Source organism: Bombina bombina, chromosome 5 (genome assembly GCF_027579735.1).
Source record: "Bombina bombina isolate aBomBom1 chromosome 5, aBomBom1.pri, whole genome shotgun sequence".
NCBI lineage: Eukaryota > Metazoa > Chordata > Amphibia > Anura > Bombinatoridae > Bombina > Bombina bombina.
The window spans coordinates 752,318,193-752,340,189 of NC_069503.1; the positions used below are offsets into that span (position 1 = coordinate 752,318,193).

The 21,997-nt window shown below is 31.1% G+C and overlaps 1 long non-coding RNA gene across 1 annotated transcript in view; it reads right to left on the reverse strand.

Moving 5' to 3' along the window:
* LOC128659501 (uncharacterized) overlaps positions 1-21,997 on the reverse strand; it is a 41,289-nt gene that overhangs the window by 11,305 nt on the left and 7,987 nt on the right. Inside the window, exons 2-3 of the long non-coding RNA XR_008402408.1 lie at positions 4,091-4,189; positions 3,461-3,572 (exon numbers count right to left, since the gene is read on the reverse strand). This is a non-coding gene — a long non-coding RNA (uncharacterized LOC128659501). The remainder of the gene's footprint in view (positions 1-3,460; positions 3,573-4,090; positions 4,190-21,997) is intronic.

A 21,997-nucleotide genomic window follows, 5' to 3' on the forward strand; every position in this document is an offset into this window, starting at 1 on the left:
GAAGCAGTGTCAGAGACTTGAATCTATCAAACATATTGAAAGTATATAAATTGATTTACAGAAATTTCAAACAGATAGGGAATTTGTATCCTATGATAAGAAATTTGAGGATAATATGGCCAAATTTACTAAGGAATTATGGGACTTCAAAAAACAAAAGTTGTCTAGGGATAAAAGAGATTATGAATTCAATAAGGTGTACAAATGGCAGAGTTCAGGGAGGTATCCACATCATCAGAATCAGTTTAACAGAAATAAAAACAAAACAGATATGCCACCTAAGATAAGTGGGGAAAAAGTACAGTTTGCAGAAACTGAATATGATGTGGATACCTCTGATCATGACTCAAATGAGGAAATAGTGGATATTTCAGGTATGTCAGCTTTAGATATACCAACCCAAGAGGAGGTAACTGTGCCAAAAAACGAGTGGCGCACAGATGTAAAGCAAAAAAGAAAAAAACTAGAAGGGGCAGTAGGGGGAGAGGTAAAAACAAAAACAAGGGGAGGAAGAACAAGATACCAGACACGAACACAGACCAAGAAATACATATAAAAAATGTAGTCAATCTATCTAAATATGAGTTGACAACAGCTGAAAGAGAGGTGCTTAGTTTGGGGCTAGGGTATGCGCCCACAGCACATTTCGATCTGTTTGGCACCATCCACGATGTAAATAAATTTGTGAGGAAATTAACCCTTAAACAACATTTTGCAGGACATGTGGATGGTGCCGAACAGACTGAAGAAATATTGGTGCAGAAATACAATCTTAATAAAGACTCTCTGTCCTTCAGTGAACAGTGCCTGGTATTGGATCTTACCTCCATGCTTGATGATAATTCTGATATAGAAACACAAAATACAGTTCTTAGTTTCAGGCCCAGCATGCAAAAAAGTATCTTTTATCCAGTTAATAGTAGAAGCAAAAGTATCGATATATTCCAACGCACAGTAGAACAGAAACTGAAAAATCTGTCTGATAATGTAAGTACTAAAAAAAGGTACAAACAACATCTGTCCCATAACCTTACGGTAGAACAAAGAAAAGCCCTAGATACATTAAAATCTAACAATAACATTGTAATTAAAGAGTCTGATAAGGGCGGTAACGTTGTTATTATGGACCATAAATATTATGTGACAGAAGCCTTACGTCAGTTAAATGATGAAGAGGTATATACTAAACTTACATTCAACCCTACAATGAAGTTCAAAACTAAATTAAAAGATATTTTGGAACTAAGAAAACAAGCAGGTGCCTTCAAAGAAGGATATTTTGATACACTGTTACCACAAGCACCCCTTACACCAATTTTCTATTTTGTTCCCAAATTGCACAAAGATAGCGAATGTCCCCCGGGTTGACCCATCATATCCGGGGTGGGCTCCCTTTTAGAACCTCTATCAGAATTGGTTGACTCATTTATTCAACCTCTTGTACTGAACCTCATGAGCTATATAAAGGACTCTACGCAAGTTCTTAATAGTGTAGAAGATTTAAAGTGGCAGGAGTCCTTTAGTTTCCTGACAATCGATGTTACCTCCCTGTATACCTCCATTCCACACCACCTAGGTCTGGCTGCCATTTCTTACTTTTTGAACAAATTTTCTAACTATAGTGAGGATGTTAATTATTTTTTGTTAACAGCTATAGAATTTTTGTTACAACACAATTTTTTTATTTTTGATGGGAATTGCTATCTCCAGAGACGTGGCACGGCCATGGGGGCCAAATTTGCCCCCTCCTATGCCAACCTTTTTATGGGTTGGTGGGAGGCCTGCCACGTCTATGGAGATGACAATCCTTTCAAACAGCATTTTGTTTATTATGGCCGCTATATTGATGACTTGTTGGTGGTGTGGAATGGAGACGAAAATTCTATTGAGCATTTCCTTAGACACATCAATTCAAATCATATGAATTTAAAATTTACAGCAGAATTTAATAAAAACAACATTAAGTTCTTGGACCTAGAATTAGTAGTAGATCCTAATACTAATAAGGTAAACACGTCAGTTTATAGAAAACCCACATCTGGGAATACTATACTTAATTTTAGGTCATGCCATCCCAGCCATGTAAAAAAGGCCATACCCAAAGGGAAATTTATAAGAACCAAACGTATCTGTTCTGATACAACAAATTATGAGAACCAATGCAAAATACTTGAACAAAGACTAATTGACAGGGGGTACCCAGAAAAAGTATTACAAAGTACAAAACAAGTGGTGGATCAAATACCCAGGGAAAATCTTTTAAAATATAAAAGTAAAAACCAAAGAAATAATGATAAGCAAAAGAATAAAGTAGTGTTCAGCACCCCTTATAGTCTTGAATTCAATAAAATTTGCAATATCATCAAAGAAAGTCTACCAATATTAGCGGTAGACTCAGGTTTGGAGAAAGTGGCAAATGAAGGCTGCAGATATGTAGCCAGAAAAGGTAAAACAATAGGAAATATAATTGCCCCCTCAGAACTTCCAAGCATACAAAATAAAACCTGGCTCCCAACCAAACTTGGGATCTATAAATGTAAAGCACAAAGGTGCAAAACGTGCAATCATGTAAAAGAAGGTTCAAAATTCAAATCCACTGTCACTGGTTCAGAATATGACATTAGATTCAAACTAAATTGTAAATCAACCCATGTCATCTACCTACTGACCTGTAGGGGGTGCCAGATCCAATATGTAGGTAGAACCAAACGTTTACTGAGGGACAGAGCACTTGAACACATAAGAGACATAGAAGACCCTGACGTAAACACGCCTGTGTCAAGGCATTTTAAAAGCATGCATCAAAGTGATGCTACACTTATGTCTATACAGGCTATTGACCATGTCCCTAAAAACAGACGTGGAGGGGACAGAGAATATAAGCTGAGTTACAAAGAAGCAAAGTGGATTTTCTTACTAAACACTAGGCAACCAAAGGGTATCAACAAGGAAAGTGATGTTAATCTATTTATTTAAACACCCACTTATTTCTTTAAATTTCTCCAAATTCTCCAAATTTTTAAGGTCCCAGGTATAAATCGTCACTTTAAGTGAATCACAAGTTTTTGATATCCTACATCTTAATCTGATCATAACATTGGTAAAAGGGTTTTGATCATTTATAAATATGCCAGTTTAAAATTATATTGCATTAGAAAACAAGGTCTTGTTTATTTCCCACCTCTAAGTAATTAGCACAGTGTACTTTCTTGTAGCTATATATAGGAAAGGGTTAACCTGATTCCTCTTAATTTTGTAAGGTCCCTTTAAATAGAGGCCGGATACACAGCTCACATACAGCAGTGATCAAGCGTGTCTTTACACGCGAAACATGTCTGCGGTTTGCTCAGCTGTGACCCCGACCTTTTGCTAAAAGGGAGCATTTGCTCTGAACTTGTTTTTATCACTGTCCCATTAAAGATTGTTATTTTACTTTGATGCCTCAAGGAACTTTTCTTACCATTTATATGTTCCTTTAATACCGTGCATGTTTCCTGATTGACCTCCTGCCCTGTGTAGCCCGGAAGTACATTGAGGACTCTCAGAGGAAGAAAGCCAGGTTTCAGTAATTGCTAGAAGATTGAAAGCGTTAGAAACAAACAGGTCGGGAACAGTTGTAAGTTTGTTACAGACAGAGCGTGCATTCCAGAGGGCACAAGAAAAGAGAGGGGATAAGCGCTGTGGGTTCATGGAGATGAGATTGTTGAGATCGCGTGACCTTGAGTTTGTATTGTGGGGGACTGAGCGAGAGTGTAAGAGTGTGGTGATTGCTGCAGGGCCAGGGTTAGGAGAAGCAAGAAGCAACCAGAAGCAAGCAGTAGTAGCAGTGAGAGTGACAGAAGGTGAGAGTGAGACTTGTAGGAGCGCGTAGGACTAGACACAGGAGAGTTAGATGGGGAAGTATTGCTAAGGAAACAGAGTAGTTCATGAGAGGACAGCATAGGGGATGAGAGAAGGGAGGGAGAGATAAGGATAGTGTGGGGATTATTGATGTTATAAGGGAATGCAGTGAGTTTTAGGAAGATGGCAGACAGAAAGAGCAGAAAGGACATAGAGAGCATTGTGCAGGTGTACAATTAGTAAGGATTACCTGTTAGTGGGGTCTGCAGTTTCCCCTCCAGTTTCTAAACTCCAGTTCTTAACTCTGCCACTTATAATTCAGAGCCACGTCCTCAGAGCCAACTCTCAGCTGTATATAGTAGTAAAATTAGGGTATAAAATGATTTGATTCAAGGCAGCTGTGTTACAAGTAGACTAGTTAGATGTATAATAGCAGTAAATTAGAAAGTTGCTTAAAATTGCATTTTTATTTTGCATATGTGGTGAAATTATTCCATGCAATGAATTTATATATTTTTAGCATTGGGGTACCCCACCTTGCACTCAGTACATGCTCTTTATTGTTTATTAATACAAATTGTCAAATGTGTTGCTTCAGTGAATTATAAAGTACACTCATTTTTTGACTGCAACTCTGGGTATGTCTTGTTCATTTGTGACACAGTATTTGGAGTTACTAGCTTGAAATAGGTCTGTGCTCGCTATAATCTACTAAGATGTCTTATTTATTGGATAAACACATACATAATACACACTTACATAATACACATATTTATACATTTATACATACACACTTACATACATATATACACACATATTTATTTATTTATACATACACATATTCATACATATATACACACATACATAATACACATATTCATACATTTATACACACACACATACCTATATACACACATACATAATACACATATTCATACATTTATACACACACACATACCTATATACACACATACATAATACACATATTCATACATTTATACACACACACTTACATACATATATACACACGTACATAATACACATATTCATACATTTATACACACACACATACACACACATACATAATACACATATTCATACATTTATACATACATACTTACATACATATATACACACATACATAATACACATATTCATACATTTATACACACACACTTACATACATAATACACATATACATACATTTATACACACATACATAATACACATATTTATACATTTATAAATACACACTTACATACATATATACACACATACATAATACACATATTCATACATTTATACACACACACTTACATACATATATACACACGTACATAATACACATATTCATACATTTATACATACACACATACACACACATACATAATACACATATTCATACATTTATACATACACACTTACATACATATATACACATATACATAATACACATATTCATACATTTATACATACACACTTACATACATAATACACATATACATACATTTATACACACATACATAATACACATATTTATACATTTATAAATACACACTTACATACATATATACACACATACATAATACACATATTCATACATTTATACATACACACTTACATACATATATACACACATACATAATACACATATTCATACATTTATACATACACACTTACATACATAATACACATATACATACATTTATACACAAATACATAATACACATATTTATACATTTATAAATACACACATACATACATATATACACATACATAATACACATATACATATATTTATACATATATACACACATAATACACATATTCATACATTTATACACACACACTTACATACATATATACAAACATACATAATACACATATTTATACATTTATATACACACACTTACATACATAATACACATATACATACATTTATACACACACACTTACATACATACAGTATATACACACATACATAATACACATATTCATACATTTCTACACACACTTACATACATATATACACACACACATACATACATAACACACATATTTATAGATTTATATATATACATACTTACATACATACTGTATATACACACATACATAATACACATATTTATACATTCACACTTACATACATATATACACATACATAATACACATATTTATACATTTATATATACATACATACATACTGTATATACACACATACATAATACATATATTTATACATACACACTTACATATATACACACATACATAATACACATATACATACATTTACACACACACAATTACATACATAATACACATATACATATATTTATACACACACTTACATACATACATATATACACACATACATACATAATACACATATACATATATTTATACACATACTTACATACATACATATATACACACATACATAATACACATATTCATACATTTATACACACAAACTTACATACATCTATACAAACATACATAATACATATATTTATACATTTATACACACAAACTTACATACATATATACAAACATACATAATACACATATTTATACATTTATATACACACACATACATAATACACATATACATACATTTATACACACACACTTACATACATTAAGTATATACACACATACATAATACACATATTCATACATTTCTACACACACTTACATACATATATACACACACATACATACATAATACACATATACATACATTTCTACAAACACACTTACATACATATATACACACACATACATACATAATACACATATACATACATTTATACAAACACACTTACATACATATATACACACATACATACATAATACACATATACATACATTTATACATACACACTTACATACATATATACACACGTACATAATACACATATTCATACATTTATACATACACACATATACACACATATTCATACATTTATACATACACACTTACATACATATATACACACATACATAATACACATATTCATACATTTATACATACACACTTACATACATAATACACATATACATACATTTATACACACACACATAATACACATATACATTTATAAATACACACTTACATACATATATACACACATACATAATACACATATTCATACATTTATACATACACACTTACATACATATATACACACATACATAATACACATATATTTATACACACACTTGTATACATAATACACATATACATACATTTATACACACATACATAATACACATATTTATACATTTATAAATACACACATACATACATATATACACACATATAATTACATTTATACATATATACACACATAATACACATATTCATACATTTATACACACACACTTACATACATATATACACACATACATAATACACATATTTATACATTTATATATACATACTTACATACATACTGTATATACACACATACATAATACATATATTTATATATACACACTTACATATATACACACATACATAATACACATATACATACATTTACACACACACAATTACATACATATATACACATATACATACATAATACACATATACATATATTTATACACACACTTACATGCATACATATATACACACATACATAATACACATATTCATACATTTATACATACACACTTACATACATTTATACACACATACATAATACACATATTCATACATTTATACACACAAACTTACATACATATATACAAACATACATAATACACATATTTATACATTTATATACACACACTTACATACATAATACACATATACATACATTTATACACACACACTTACATACATACAGTATATACACACATACATAATACACATATTCATACATTTATACACACACATACATATATACACACACATACATACATAATACACATATACATACATTTATACAAACACACTTACATACATATATACACACATACATAATACACATATTCATACATTTATACATACACACATACATAATACACATATTCATACATTTATACATACATACTTACATACATATATACACACATACATAATACAAACATTCATACATTTATACATACACACTTACATACATAATACACATATACATACATATATACACACATACATAATACAAATATTCATACATTTATACATACACACTTACATGCATTTTATTTTGCATATGTGGTGAAATTATTCCATGCAATGAATTGATATATTTTTAGCATTGGGGTACCCCACCTTGCACTCAGTACATGCTCTTTATTGTTTATTAATACAAATTGTCAAATGTGTTGCTTCAGTGAATTATAAAGTACACTCATTTTTGACTGCAACTCTGGGTATGTCTTGTTCATTTGTGACACAGTATTTGGAGTTACTAGCTTGAAATAGGTCTGTGCTGGCTATAATCTACTAAGATCTCTTATTTATTGGATAAACACATACATAATACACACTTACATAATACACATATTTATATATTTATACATACACACTTACATACAATATACACACATATTTATTTATACATACACACTTACATACATACATATATACACACATGCATAATACACATATTTATACATTTATACACACACACATACCTATATAAACACATACATAATACACATATTCATACATTTATACACACACACACTTACATACATATATACACATGTACATAATACACATATTCATACATTTATACATATACACATATACACACATACATAATACACATATTCATACATTTATACATACACACTTACATACATAATACACATATACATACATTTATACACACATACATAATACACATATTCATACATTTATACATACACACTTACATACATATATACACACATACATAATACACATATTCATACATTTATACACACACACACTTACATACATATATACACATGTACATAATACACATATTCATACATTTATACATATACACATATACACACATACATAATACACATATTCATACATTTATACATACACACTTATATACATATATACACATACATAATACACATATTCATACATTTATACATACACACTTACATACATAATACACATATACATACATATATACATACATACATAATACACATATTTATACATTTATAAATACACACATACATATATACACACATACATAATAAACATATTTATACATTTATTTATACATACACACTTACATACATATATACATACATACATAATACACATATATTTATACACACACTTGCATACATAATACACATATACATACATTTATACACACATACATAATACTGTACACATATTTATACATTTATAAATACACACATACATACATACATATATACACACATACATAATACACATATACATACATTTATACATACACACTTACATACATATATACATACATACATAATACACATATACATACATTTATACATACACACTTACATACATATATACACACATACATAATACACATATTTATACATTTATATATACATACATACATACATACTGTATATACACACATATTTATACATTCACACTTACATACATATATACACACATACATAATACACATATTTATACATTTATATATACATACTTACTTACATATATACACACATACATAATACACATATTTATACATTTATATATACATACATACATACTGTATATACACACATACATAATACACATATTTATACATTCACACTTACATACATATATACACACATACATAATACACATATTCATACATTTATACACACACACTTACATACATATATACACACACACATACATAATACACATATTTATACATTTATATATACATACATACATACTGTATATACACACATACATAATACACATATTTATACATTCACACTTACATACATATATACACGCATACATAATACACATATTTATACATTTATATATACATACTTACTTACATATATACACACATACATAATACACATATTTATACATTTATATATACATACTTACTTACATATATTAACACATACATAATACACATATTTATACATTTATATATACATACTTACTTACATATATACACACATACATAATACACATATTTATACATTTATATATACATACATACATACTGTATATACACACATACATAATACACATATTTATACATTCACACTTACATACATACATACACACATACATAATACACATATTCATACATTTATACATACACACTTACATACATATATACACACATACATAATACAAACATTCATACATTTATACATACACACTTACATACATAATACACATATACATACATATATACACACATACATAATACAAATATTCATACATTTATACATACACACTTACATGCATTTTATTTTGCATATGTGGTGAAATTATTCCATGCAATGAATTGATATATTTTTAGCATTGGGGTACCCCACCTTGCACTCAGTACATGCTCTTTATTGTTTATTAATACAAATTGTCAAATGTGTTGCTTCAGTGAATTATAAAGTACACTCATTTTTTGACTGCAACTCTGGGTATGTCTTGTTCATTTGTGACACAGTATTTGGAGTTACTAGCTTGAAATAGGTCTGTGCTGGCTATAATCTACTAAGATCTCTTATTTATTGGATAAACACATACATAATACACACTTACATAATACACATATTTATATATTTATACATACACACTTACATACAATATACACACATATTTATTTATACATACACACTTACATACATACATATATACACACATGCATAATACACATATTTATACATTTATACACACACACATACCTATATAAACACATACATAATACACATATTCATACATTTATACACACACACACTTACATACATATATACACATGTACATAATACACATATTCATACATTTATACATATACACATATACACACATACATAATACACATATTCATACATTTATACATACACACTTACATACATAATACACATATACATACATTTATACACACATACATAATACACATATTCATACATTTATACATACACACTTACATACATATATACACACATACATAATACACATATTCATACATTTATACACACACACACTTACATACATATATACACATGTACATAATACACATATTCATACATTTATACATATACACATATACACACATACATAATACACATATTCATACATTTATACATACACACTTATATACATATATACACATACATAATACACATATTCATACATTTATACATACACACTTACATACATAATACACATATACATACATATATACATACATACATAATACACATATTTATACATTTATAAATACACACATACATATATACACACATACATAATACACATATTTATACATTTATTTATACATACACACTTACATACATATATACATACATACATAATACACATATATTTATACACACACTTGCATACATAATACACATATACATACATTTATACACACATACATAATACTGTACACATATTTATACATTTATAAATACACACATACATACATACATATATACACACATACATAATACACATATACATACATTTATACATACACACTTACATACATATATACATACATATATAATACACATATACATACATTTATACATACACACTTACATACATATATACACACATACATAATACACATATTTATACATTTATACATACACACTTACATACATATATACACACATACATAATACACATATTTATACATTTATATATACATACATACATACATACTGTATATACACACATATTTATACATTCACACTTACATACATATATACACACATACATAATACACATATTTATACATTTATATATACATACTTACTTACATATATACACACATACATAATACACATATTTATACATTTATATATACATACATACATACTGTATATACACACATACATAATACACATATTTATACATTCACACTTACATACATATATACACACATACATAATACACATATTCATACATTTATACACACACACTTACATACATATATACACACACACATACATAATACACATATTTATACATTTATATATACATACATACATACTGTATATACACACATACATAATACACATATTTATACATTCACACTTACATACATATTTACACACATACATAATACACATATTTATACATTTATATATACATACTTACTTACATATATACACACATACATAATACACATATTTATACATTTATATATACATACTTACTTACATATATTAACACATACATAATACACATATTTATACATTTATATATACATACTTACTTACATATATACACACATACATAATACACATATTTATACATTTATATATACATACATACATACTGTATATACACACATACATAATACACATATTTATACATTCACACTTACATACATATATACACACATACATAATACACATATTCATACATTTATACACACACACTTACATACATATATACACACATACATAATACACATATTTATACATTTATATATACATACATACATACTGTATATACACACATACATAATACACATATTTATACATTCACACTTACATACATATATATACACACATACATAATACACATATTTATACATTTATATATACATACTTACTTACATATATACACACATACATAATACACATATTTATACATTTATATATACATACTTACTTACATATATACACACATACATAATACACATATTTATACATTTATATATACATACATACATAATACACATATTTATACATTTATATATACATACATACATACTGTATATACACACATACATAATACACATATTTATACATTCACACTTACATACATATATACACACATACATAATACACATATTCATACATTTATACACACACACTTTTATACATATATACACACATACATAATACACATATTTATACATTTATATATACATACATACATACTGTATATACACACATACATAATACACATATTTATACATTCACACTTACATACATATATACACACATACATAATACACATATTTATACATTTATATATACATACTTACATATATACACACATACATAATACACATATTTATACATTTATATATACATACTTACTTACATATATACACACATACATAATACACATATTTATACATTTATATATACATACTGTATATACACACATACATAATACACATATTTATACATACACACTTACATACATATATACACAGATAATACACATATACATACATTTACACACACACACTTACATACATATATACACACATACATACATAATACACATATACATATATTTATACAGACACACACTTACATACATACATATATACACACATACATAATACACATATTTATACATACACACTTACATACCTATATACAAACATACATAATACACATATTTATACATTTATATATACACACTTACACATATACACACATACATAATACACATATTTATACATACATACATATATACATACATACATAATACACATATACATACATTTATACATACACACTTACATACATATATACACACATACATAATACACATATTTATACATTTATACATACACACTTACATACATATATACACACATACATAATACACATATTTATACATTTATATATACATACATACATACTGTATATACACACATATTTATACATTCACACTTACATACATATATACACACATACATAATACACATATTTATACATTTATATATACATACTTACTTACATATATACACACATACATAATACACATATTTATACATTTATATATACATACATACTGTATATACACACATACATAATACACATATTTATACATTCACACTTACATATATACACACATACATAATACACATATTCATACATTTATACACACACACTTACATACATATATACACACATACATAATACACATATTTATACATTTATATATACATACATACATACTGTATATACACACATACATAATACACATATTTATACATTCACACTTACATACATATATACACACATACATAATACACATATTTATACATTTATATATACATACTTACTTACATATATACACACATACATAATACACATATTTATACATTTATATATACATACTTACTTACATATATACACACATACATAATACACATATTTATACATTTATATATACATACTGTATATACACACATACATAATACACATATTTATACATACACACTTACATACATATATACACACATAATACACATATACATACATTTACACACACACTTACATACATATATACACACATACATACATAATACACATATACATATATTTATACAGACACACACTTACATACATACATATATACACACATACATAATACACATATTTATACATACACACTTACATACCTATATACAAACATACATAATACACATATTTATACATTTATATATACACACTTACATATATACACACATACATAATACACATATTTATACATACACACATACATATATACACACATATTTATACATACACACACACTTACATACATATATACAAACATACATAATACACATATTTATACATACACACTTACACATATATATATATATATATATATATATATATATATATATATATATACACAAACATACACAATACACATATTTATACATTTATACACACACACAATTACATACATATATACACACACATACATAATACACATATTTATACATTTATACATACATACACACATACATATATACACACATACATAATACACATATTCATACATTTATACACACACATTTACATACATATATACACACATACATAATACACATATACATACATTTATACACACACATACATTATACACATATACACACACATGCATATATACATTTATACACACACTTACAGACATATAAGCACACACCTAAATACATATACACTTACATACATATATACACATTTATACATACACACTTACATACAGTACATAAATACACACATACATAATACACATATACATACATTTATACACACATACATATATACACACATGCATATATACATTTATACACACACAGACATACATACACTTACATACATATATACACACATGCAAACATGTATACACACACACTTACATAATATACATATACATACATATACAGTATACACACATGCATATATACATTGATACACAGACTTACAGACATAACCACACACATAAATACATACAGATACATATATACACACACTTACAAACATATATACACACATACATACATAATCACTATATATACATATACATACATATTGCACACACATAAAGAAATAAATGCACACATATATACAGTATATATACACATACATAATACACATATACATACATTTATACACACACATACATATATACACACATACATAAATAACATTTATACACACACTTACAGGCATATAAGCACACACACATGCAGGCATACATAGAGAAGGAAATATATTTACAATAACTTTTGTTCTAGTTTAGCCCCATTTAAAGGGACATGAAACCCAACAATTTTCTTTCATGATTCAGATAGAGAATACAATTTTGAAAAACTTTCCAATTTACTTCTATTATATAATTTGCTTCCTTCTCTTGTTATCATTTGCTGAAAGGTTTATCTAGGCAAGTTCATGAGCAGCAGAGAAACTAGGTTCTAGCTGTTGATTGGTGGCTGCATATATATATTTAGGCTTACCAGTCTGGGATTGTCCCGGTTTGGAGGTGCTGTCCCAGTGTCCCACCCAGTTGTTAATTCTGTCCCAGTGTCCCACCCAGTTGTTCATTCTGTCCCAGTAGGGTTGCCAAATCATGTGTCCGGGTTTCAGACCGCCTGAAACCCAGACACATTATTCAAAATGACTGGACTGTGGCTCTCCAGCATAGTTGGATGCTGGTACTTTGTTGCATACAGCCCTGCTTAGCTTAACGTTCGTGTCCTTCAAAGTTTACATTTAGTAATACCGGCTGAGTGAGCAGCATAGGTTTTTTTTTAATTTTGTAGTACTACTTGGTTTATTTTTCTAAGAATTTAACACCCCCGACCCCTGGTGACATTGCCAGTAATACACCTTTAGGGGAATCATATGGGTATGACTAGGAAGTACATACAGGAAGGATTTTTGCATGGATCTTGCTTTACTTCAATGAGGATAGCATTTTGGCTATAATCTTCCTGCATTATGGTATAGAGTAGCCTCTTAAACAGCTTTAGCAGGTACGTGTTTCTTTTTTACTTTCATTCAATATTGTATTTATTCCTTATCAGTATTTGGCTCTGTTCCTTAATTAGACACATAAAACAAATATAGCACTGCAGATATTAAATTGTGAAATTAATAATTATCCTTGATGTTTGGCATTATTTAGAATCTGAGATTTAGATTAATGATTTATTTCCCATGACAACGTAATAGTGCCTTTTTCACTAGGGGGTGATGTTATGGTCTATTTATTTAAACTGTGTGATTCACTTGTTTGACTGAGGAGGAGGAGAGTATCCACAAAACATTACACACATAAAAGCTATTACTTTAAAAGGACCGGTAATTGCCACGCCCCTTTGACCACGCTCCTGACCACACCCCCACTGGCACTGCACCAGGTGGTCCCAGTTTCACCTCTAAAAATTATGGTAAGCCTATATATATTGAATGTGATTGGCTCACCCATGTGTTCAGTTAGAAACCATTAGTGCATTGCTGCTCCTTCAACAAATGATACCAAGAGAATGAAACAGATTAGATAATAGAATTCATTTAATTAGTGGCAAAAGAAATAGTGAAATAAAAAATATATATATTTTATGTGCATGAAATGTTTATTTGTACAAATGAGAACAACAATTTTCCTTTCACAGTAAAGGCATGACGAGTTTACAATAAAGAATACAAATACATCTTCATTTCTAAACAACTTCTGCCTTTCTGAACATGCTGCAGTGTAAATTAAATAAAGATTTATTATTTAGCTCTTGATTTCCTCCTGAAGCTGCACTTCCTGTCAGCACCTGTGTAAGCCATACTCAGTGTAGTGTGAGGGCTCCAGTCTGCTTGCTGACAGTTGGAGGATGCAGCTGTCAGTCAGCACAGAACCCCCTGTTAGAGTACTGAGGCAACAGGCAAGAGCACACCCAATCAATGACATCATGGTTACTGTGCAATTTCTTCCTGGTTTAGGCACACTTTGAAATCCTGCTGCTGCTTGTAAAAAGTCACTGCTCACCGATTTGATCTCCTCTCTGCTGCATTATATTAAAGCAGCAGCCAAGTGTTTAAGCAACACACTGCAGGAGATGACATGAAGTCAGCAGTGAGTGGAGTGCTGCATCTCCCCCACAGTTGCTATGTCTATGGGCCCCATATGTACTGTCTGGGGCCCCGGTGCCACTGCACCTGTTGCACCAGTGATTGTTCCGCCTCTGGTCCTAACACTAGAATACATATTTTAAGAGTAAGTCTAGATGTCTGCAATTTACTAAATGTCTGTTTCAAACTTGATTTACTGGGTATAAAGTAGACGTGGAATATGAAAATTAGTATAACTCGCATCATTTAGGAAAATTATGCATTGTAAACGGATGTCAGCCAGGCTCTTCCCCAGTTCCTTTGGTTTGATGATCTTTAAAACCTTTGAGATTTGTGTCAGTTTTTTTTAACACATTTGTCAACTGGGTTGTAAGCAGGGATAGGCACAGACAAAGGCTGTGGCGGACATTTTCCAAAGTACAGACCGTATTGAAGGACACCAAGGTACATTTGAAATTAAAAACATTATTTTATAGTGTTTGGTGTTATTATACTGATGCAGATACCACTGACCCTATAACCAGCCCTCCTCTGGCTCACTTCTGTGTCTTTGTATAGTGCTGGGTGTTATTATACTGGTGCAGATACCACTGATCCTATAACCAGACCTTCTCTGGCTATACCCATGAGCCAGTGTCACTACTGTGTCATTATATAGCGCAGGGTGTTATTATACTGATGCAGATACCACTGATAATATAACCAGCCCTCCTCTGGCTATACCCATGTGCCAGTGTCACTTCTGTGTCTTTGTATAGTGCTGGGTGTTATTATACTGGTGCAGATACCACTGATCCTATAACCAGCCCTTCTCTGGCTATACCCATGAGCCAGTGTCACTACTGTGTCATTATATAGCGCAGGGTGTTATTATACTGATGCAGATACCAGTGACCCTATAACCAGACCTTGTCTGGATATACGCATGTGCCAGTGTCACTAGTGTATCTTTGTATAGAGCTGGGTGTTATTGTGCAGATGCACATCCAGTATTTCACTCAGGCTTTATTTATTCCATAACATCACCCAATATTGCTAGCAGTCTCTTGACAAGCCACTAACTCTATTCACACTAATTTTTTTCCTATTATTTAATCAGAAAGAAAAGATATAATAAGGTTGTGGCAGACACTGCAAGGGCTAGTCACGGACACCGGTGTCCATGTACGGACACCTTGCCTATCCCTGGTTGTAAGTCCTTTTACCAATGCATTCACAATTAGTTGTTTGTATTTAATCACCTGTGTATGAAAGACATAATATGAAGATAAGTTTTATTCATTAACATTTAAGAAAATACATGTTTAATTACGTTGGCTTGTGATAACTTATGGAAGTGCAGACACAAACCTGCCCTCTTTTACATGAATAAACACACACGCCTAGATTTAGAGTTTTGTCGGTAACGACCCGCGTAGCTAACACTGGCTTTTTTCTGGCCGCACCTTTTAAATACCTCTGGTATTGAGAGTTCACAGAATGGCTGCGTTAGGCTCCAAAAAAGGAGCGTAGAGCATATTTAACGCAACTTCAACTCTCGATACCAGCGGTGCTTACGGACGCGGCCAGCTTCAAAAACGTGCTTGTGCACGATTCCCCCATAGAAAACAATGGGGCTGTTTGAGCTGAAAAAAAACCTAACACCTGCAAAAAAGCCGCGTTCAGCTCCTAACGCAGCCCCATTGTTTGCTATGGGGAAACACTTCCTACGTCTGCACCTAGCACACTAACATGTAACTTGAGTCTAAACACCCCTAACCTTACACTTATTAACCCCTATTCTGCCGTCCCTGCTATCGCTGACCCCTGCATAATTTTTTTAACCCCTAATCTGCCGCTCCGTAAACCGCCGCTACTTACATTATCCCTATGTACCCCTAATCTGCTGCCCCTAACACCGCCGACCCCTATATTATATTTATTAACCCCTAATCTGCCCCCCACAACGTCGCCTCCACCTGCCTATACTTATTAACCCCTAATCTGCCGACCGGACCGCACCGCTATTATTATAAAGTTATTAACCCCTAATCCGCCTCACTCCCGCCTCAATAACCCTATAATAAATAGTATTAACCCCTAATCTGCCCTCCCTAACATCGCTGACACCTAACTTCAAACATTAACCCCTAATCTGCCGACTGGAGCTCACCGCTATTCTAATAAATGTATTAACCCCTAAAGCTAAGTCTAACCCTAACACTAACACCCCCCTAAGTTAAATATAATTTAAATATAACGAAATAAATTAACTCTTATTAAATAAATTATTCCTATTTAAAGCTAAATACTTATTATTTTGGGGGTTAATAAGTGTAGGCAGGTGGAGGCGACGTTGTGGGGGGCAGATTAGGGGTTAATAAATATAATATAGGGGTCGGCGGTGTTAGGGGCAGCAGATTAGAGGTACATAAGTATAACGTAGGTGGCGGTCGGCAGATTAGGGGTTAAAAAAATGTAATCGAGTGGCGGCGATGTGGGGGGACCTCGGTTTAGGGGTACATAGGTAGTTTATGGGTGTTAGGGTACTTTAGAGCAGTGGTTGCCAACCGCGGTCCTCAAGGACCCCCAACAGTCCTGGTTTTCATTATAGCTAAACCAGTGCACAGGTGAAGTAATCAGCTGATCTGTAACCAACCTGCTCTCATCCATCAGCTGATTATTTCACCTGTGCACTGGTTCAGCTATAATGAAAACCAGGACTGTTGGGGGTCCTTGAGGACCGCGGTTGGCAACCACTGCTTTAGAGCACAGTAGTTAAGAGCTTTATAAACCGGCGTTAGCTCGGAAAGCTCTTAACTACTGACTTTTTTCTGCGGCTGGAGTTTTGTCGTTCGATTTCTAACGCTCACTTCAGCCAAGACTCTAAATACCGGAGTTAGAAAGATGCCATTGAAAAGATAGGATACGCAATTGACGTAAGGGGATCTGCGGTATGGAAAAGTCGCGGCTGGAAAGTGAGCGTTAGACCCTTTCCTGACTGACTCCAAATACCGGCGGTAGCCTAAAACCAGCGTTAGGAGCCTCTAACGCTGGTTTTGACGGCTACCGCCAAACTCTAAATCTAGGCCACAAATTGCTATAACAAACTGGAAGATTGCTTCATACGTTCTAATCACCCTATTAACTTGAGGCACAGCTTTTTATGGATTTGGTTTCCTGGATGTTATTATTGTTAATAGCATTCTGTGAGCTATTCCAAATCTTTCTTTCTGTTGAGGTACCACATTCTGTATTTAAATACATTTTTTTTTAAAGCTTGCTATATTAAAGCCTGCTATGAACTTTTAATTATTACAAATAATTCATATATTAGTCCTTTCATTGTCCATTTGTGACCATGAGATCATATACTATTGTCACAAAATTGAATCTGTTCCATTCTATATATAAAAAACTGTAAGACAATCTTGATTAAGTTTACATTGAGTTCAGGTATTTTTTTCTCCACTAGCTGGTCTAGCAGTAGTATTGTGGTGACTGTTTGTTTTCTGGCTTCAGGAATTGGGACGGGGAGTTCTGAGAATATCCATAGAAGATTCAGCCTCAATGACCTAAAGCTTCTATGGCATCTTCTAATCCTTCAATGCCTCTGGGGCCTTTGAGGGCTTGAATTGCTTGAAGCCCTTGTATAATTTTGTTCAGCATCACCTCCAAACTCAGCTGGACTCATCCAGAGGCGCAATAAGCACCTAACCCAGAGTAAATCTGAAACTATGATCACTAATAATCCTTCTGCTCCTATTGCAATCCATTTTGCTATTTTTTTCATTGTTTCTTTTATGTGTTTTGCTTTTGCAAAACAATTATGGAATACATCATCATCAGCATTTTCTTCATCTAAGTCTCTTCTTGACTCTATAGGGAGTGGACGAGTATAGAGCTCAGAAAGCACCTGGAGGAAAATCATCAAGAACGTTGAACAGAGCATAGTAACCAGTGTAGATAAATGCACACAACCTTCTCTAAGGAAAAATGGTTAGATCTTCACTGGGCACAAACAATTTTATTCTTGACTGTTACTGATCTTCTACCTATGAACAGGTTATCGACTCTGAATAGAGAATAAAATGGGTGTGTCTCACTAGAGACTGTTGTATGCTCTCTCGCTTAAATGTGTTTCGTGGTCAAGCAACATTTTGAGCTGTTATTACCAATGCATATACAATGAATTGCTTGTATTTAACCACCAATGTATTAAATACATAATATTATAATTATATAAGTAAGTTTTATTCATACACATTTAACAAAATTATTTTTTTAATTACATTGACATGTGATAACATATGGGAATGCAGACACAAACCTGCCCACTTTTACATGCATAAGCAACACACAAATTGCTATAAAAAATGCAAGTTTGCTTTATACGTTCTAATAATCCTGCTGACTTCAGGTACACCTCTTTATGGACAGACTTGAATTTGCCTCCATGGAATAAAATATCTATTTTAATATAGTTGCATCACCAATTACATCTATTTTTAATGAACGACAAACCCAGTGTTTACATCCTGTGGATTTGGTTTCATGGACCTTAAAACTAATGCCATTATTGCAAATGGTTAATCTATATAATGGTATTCTATGAGATATTCCAAATATTTAATTCTAATAA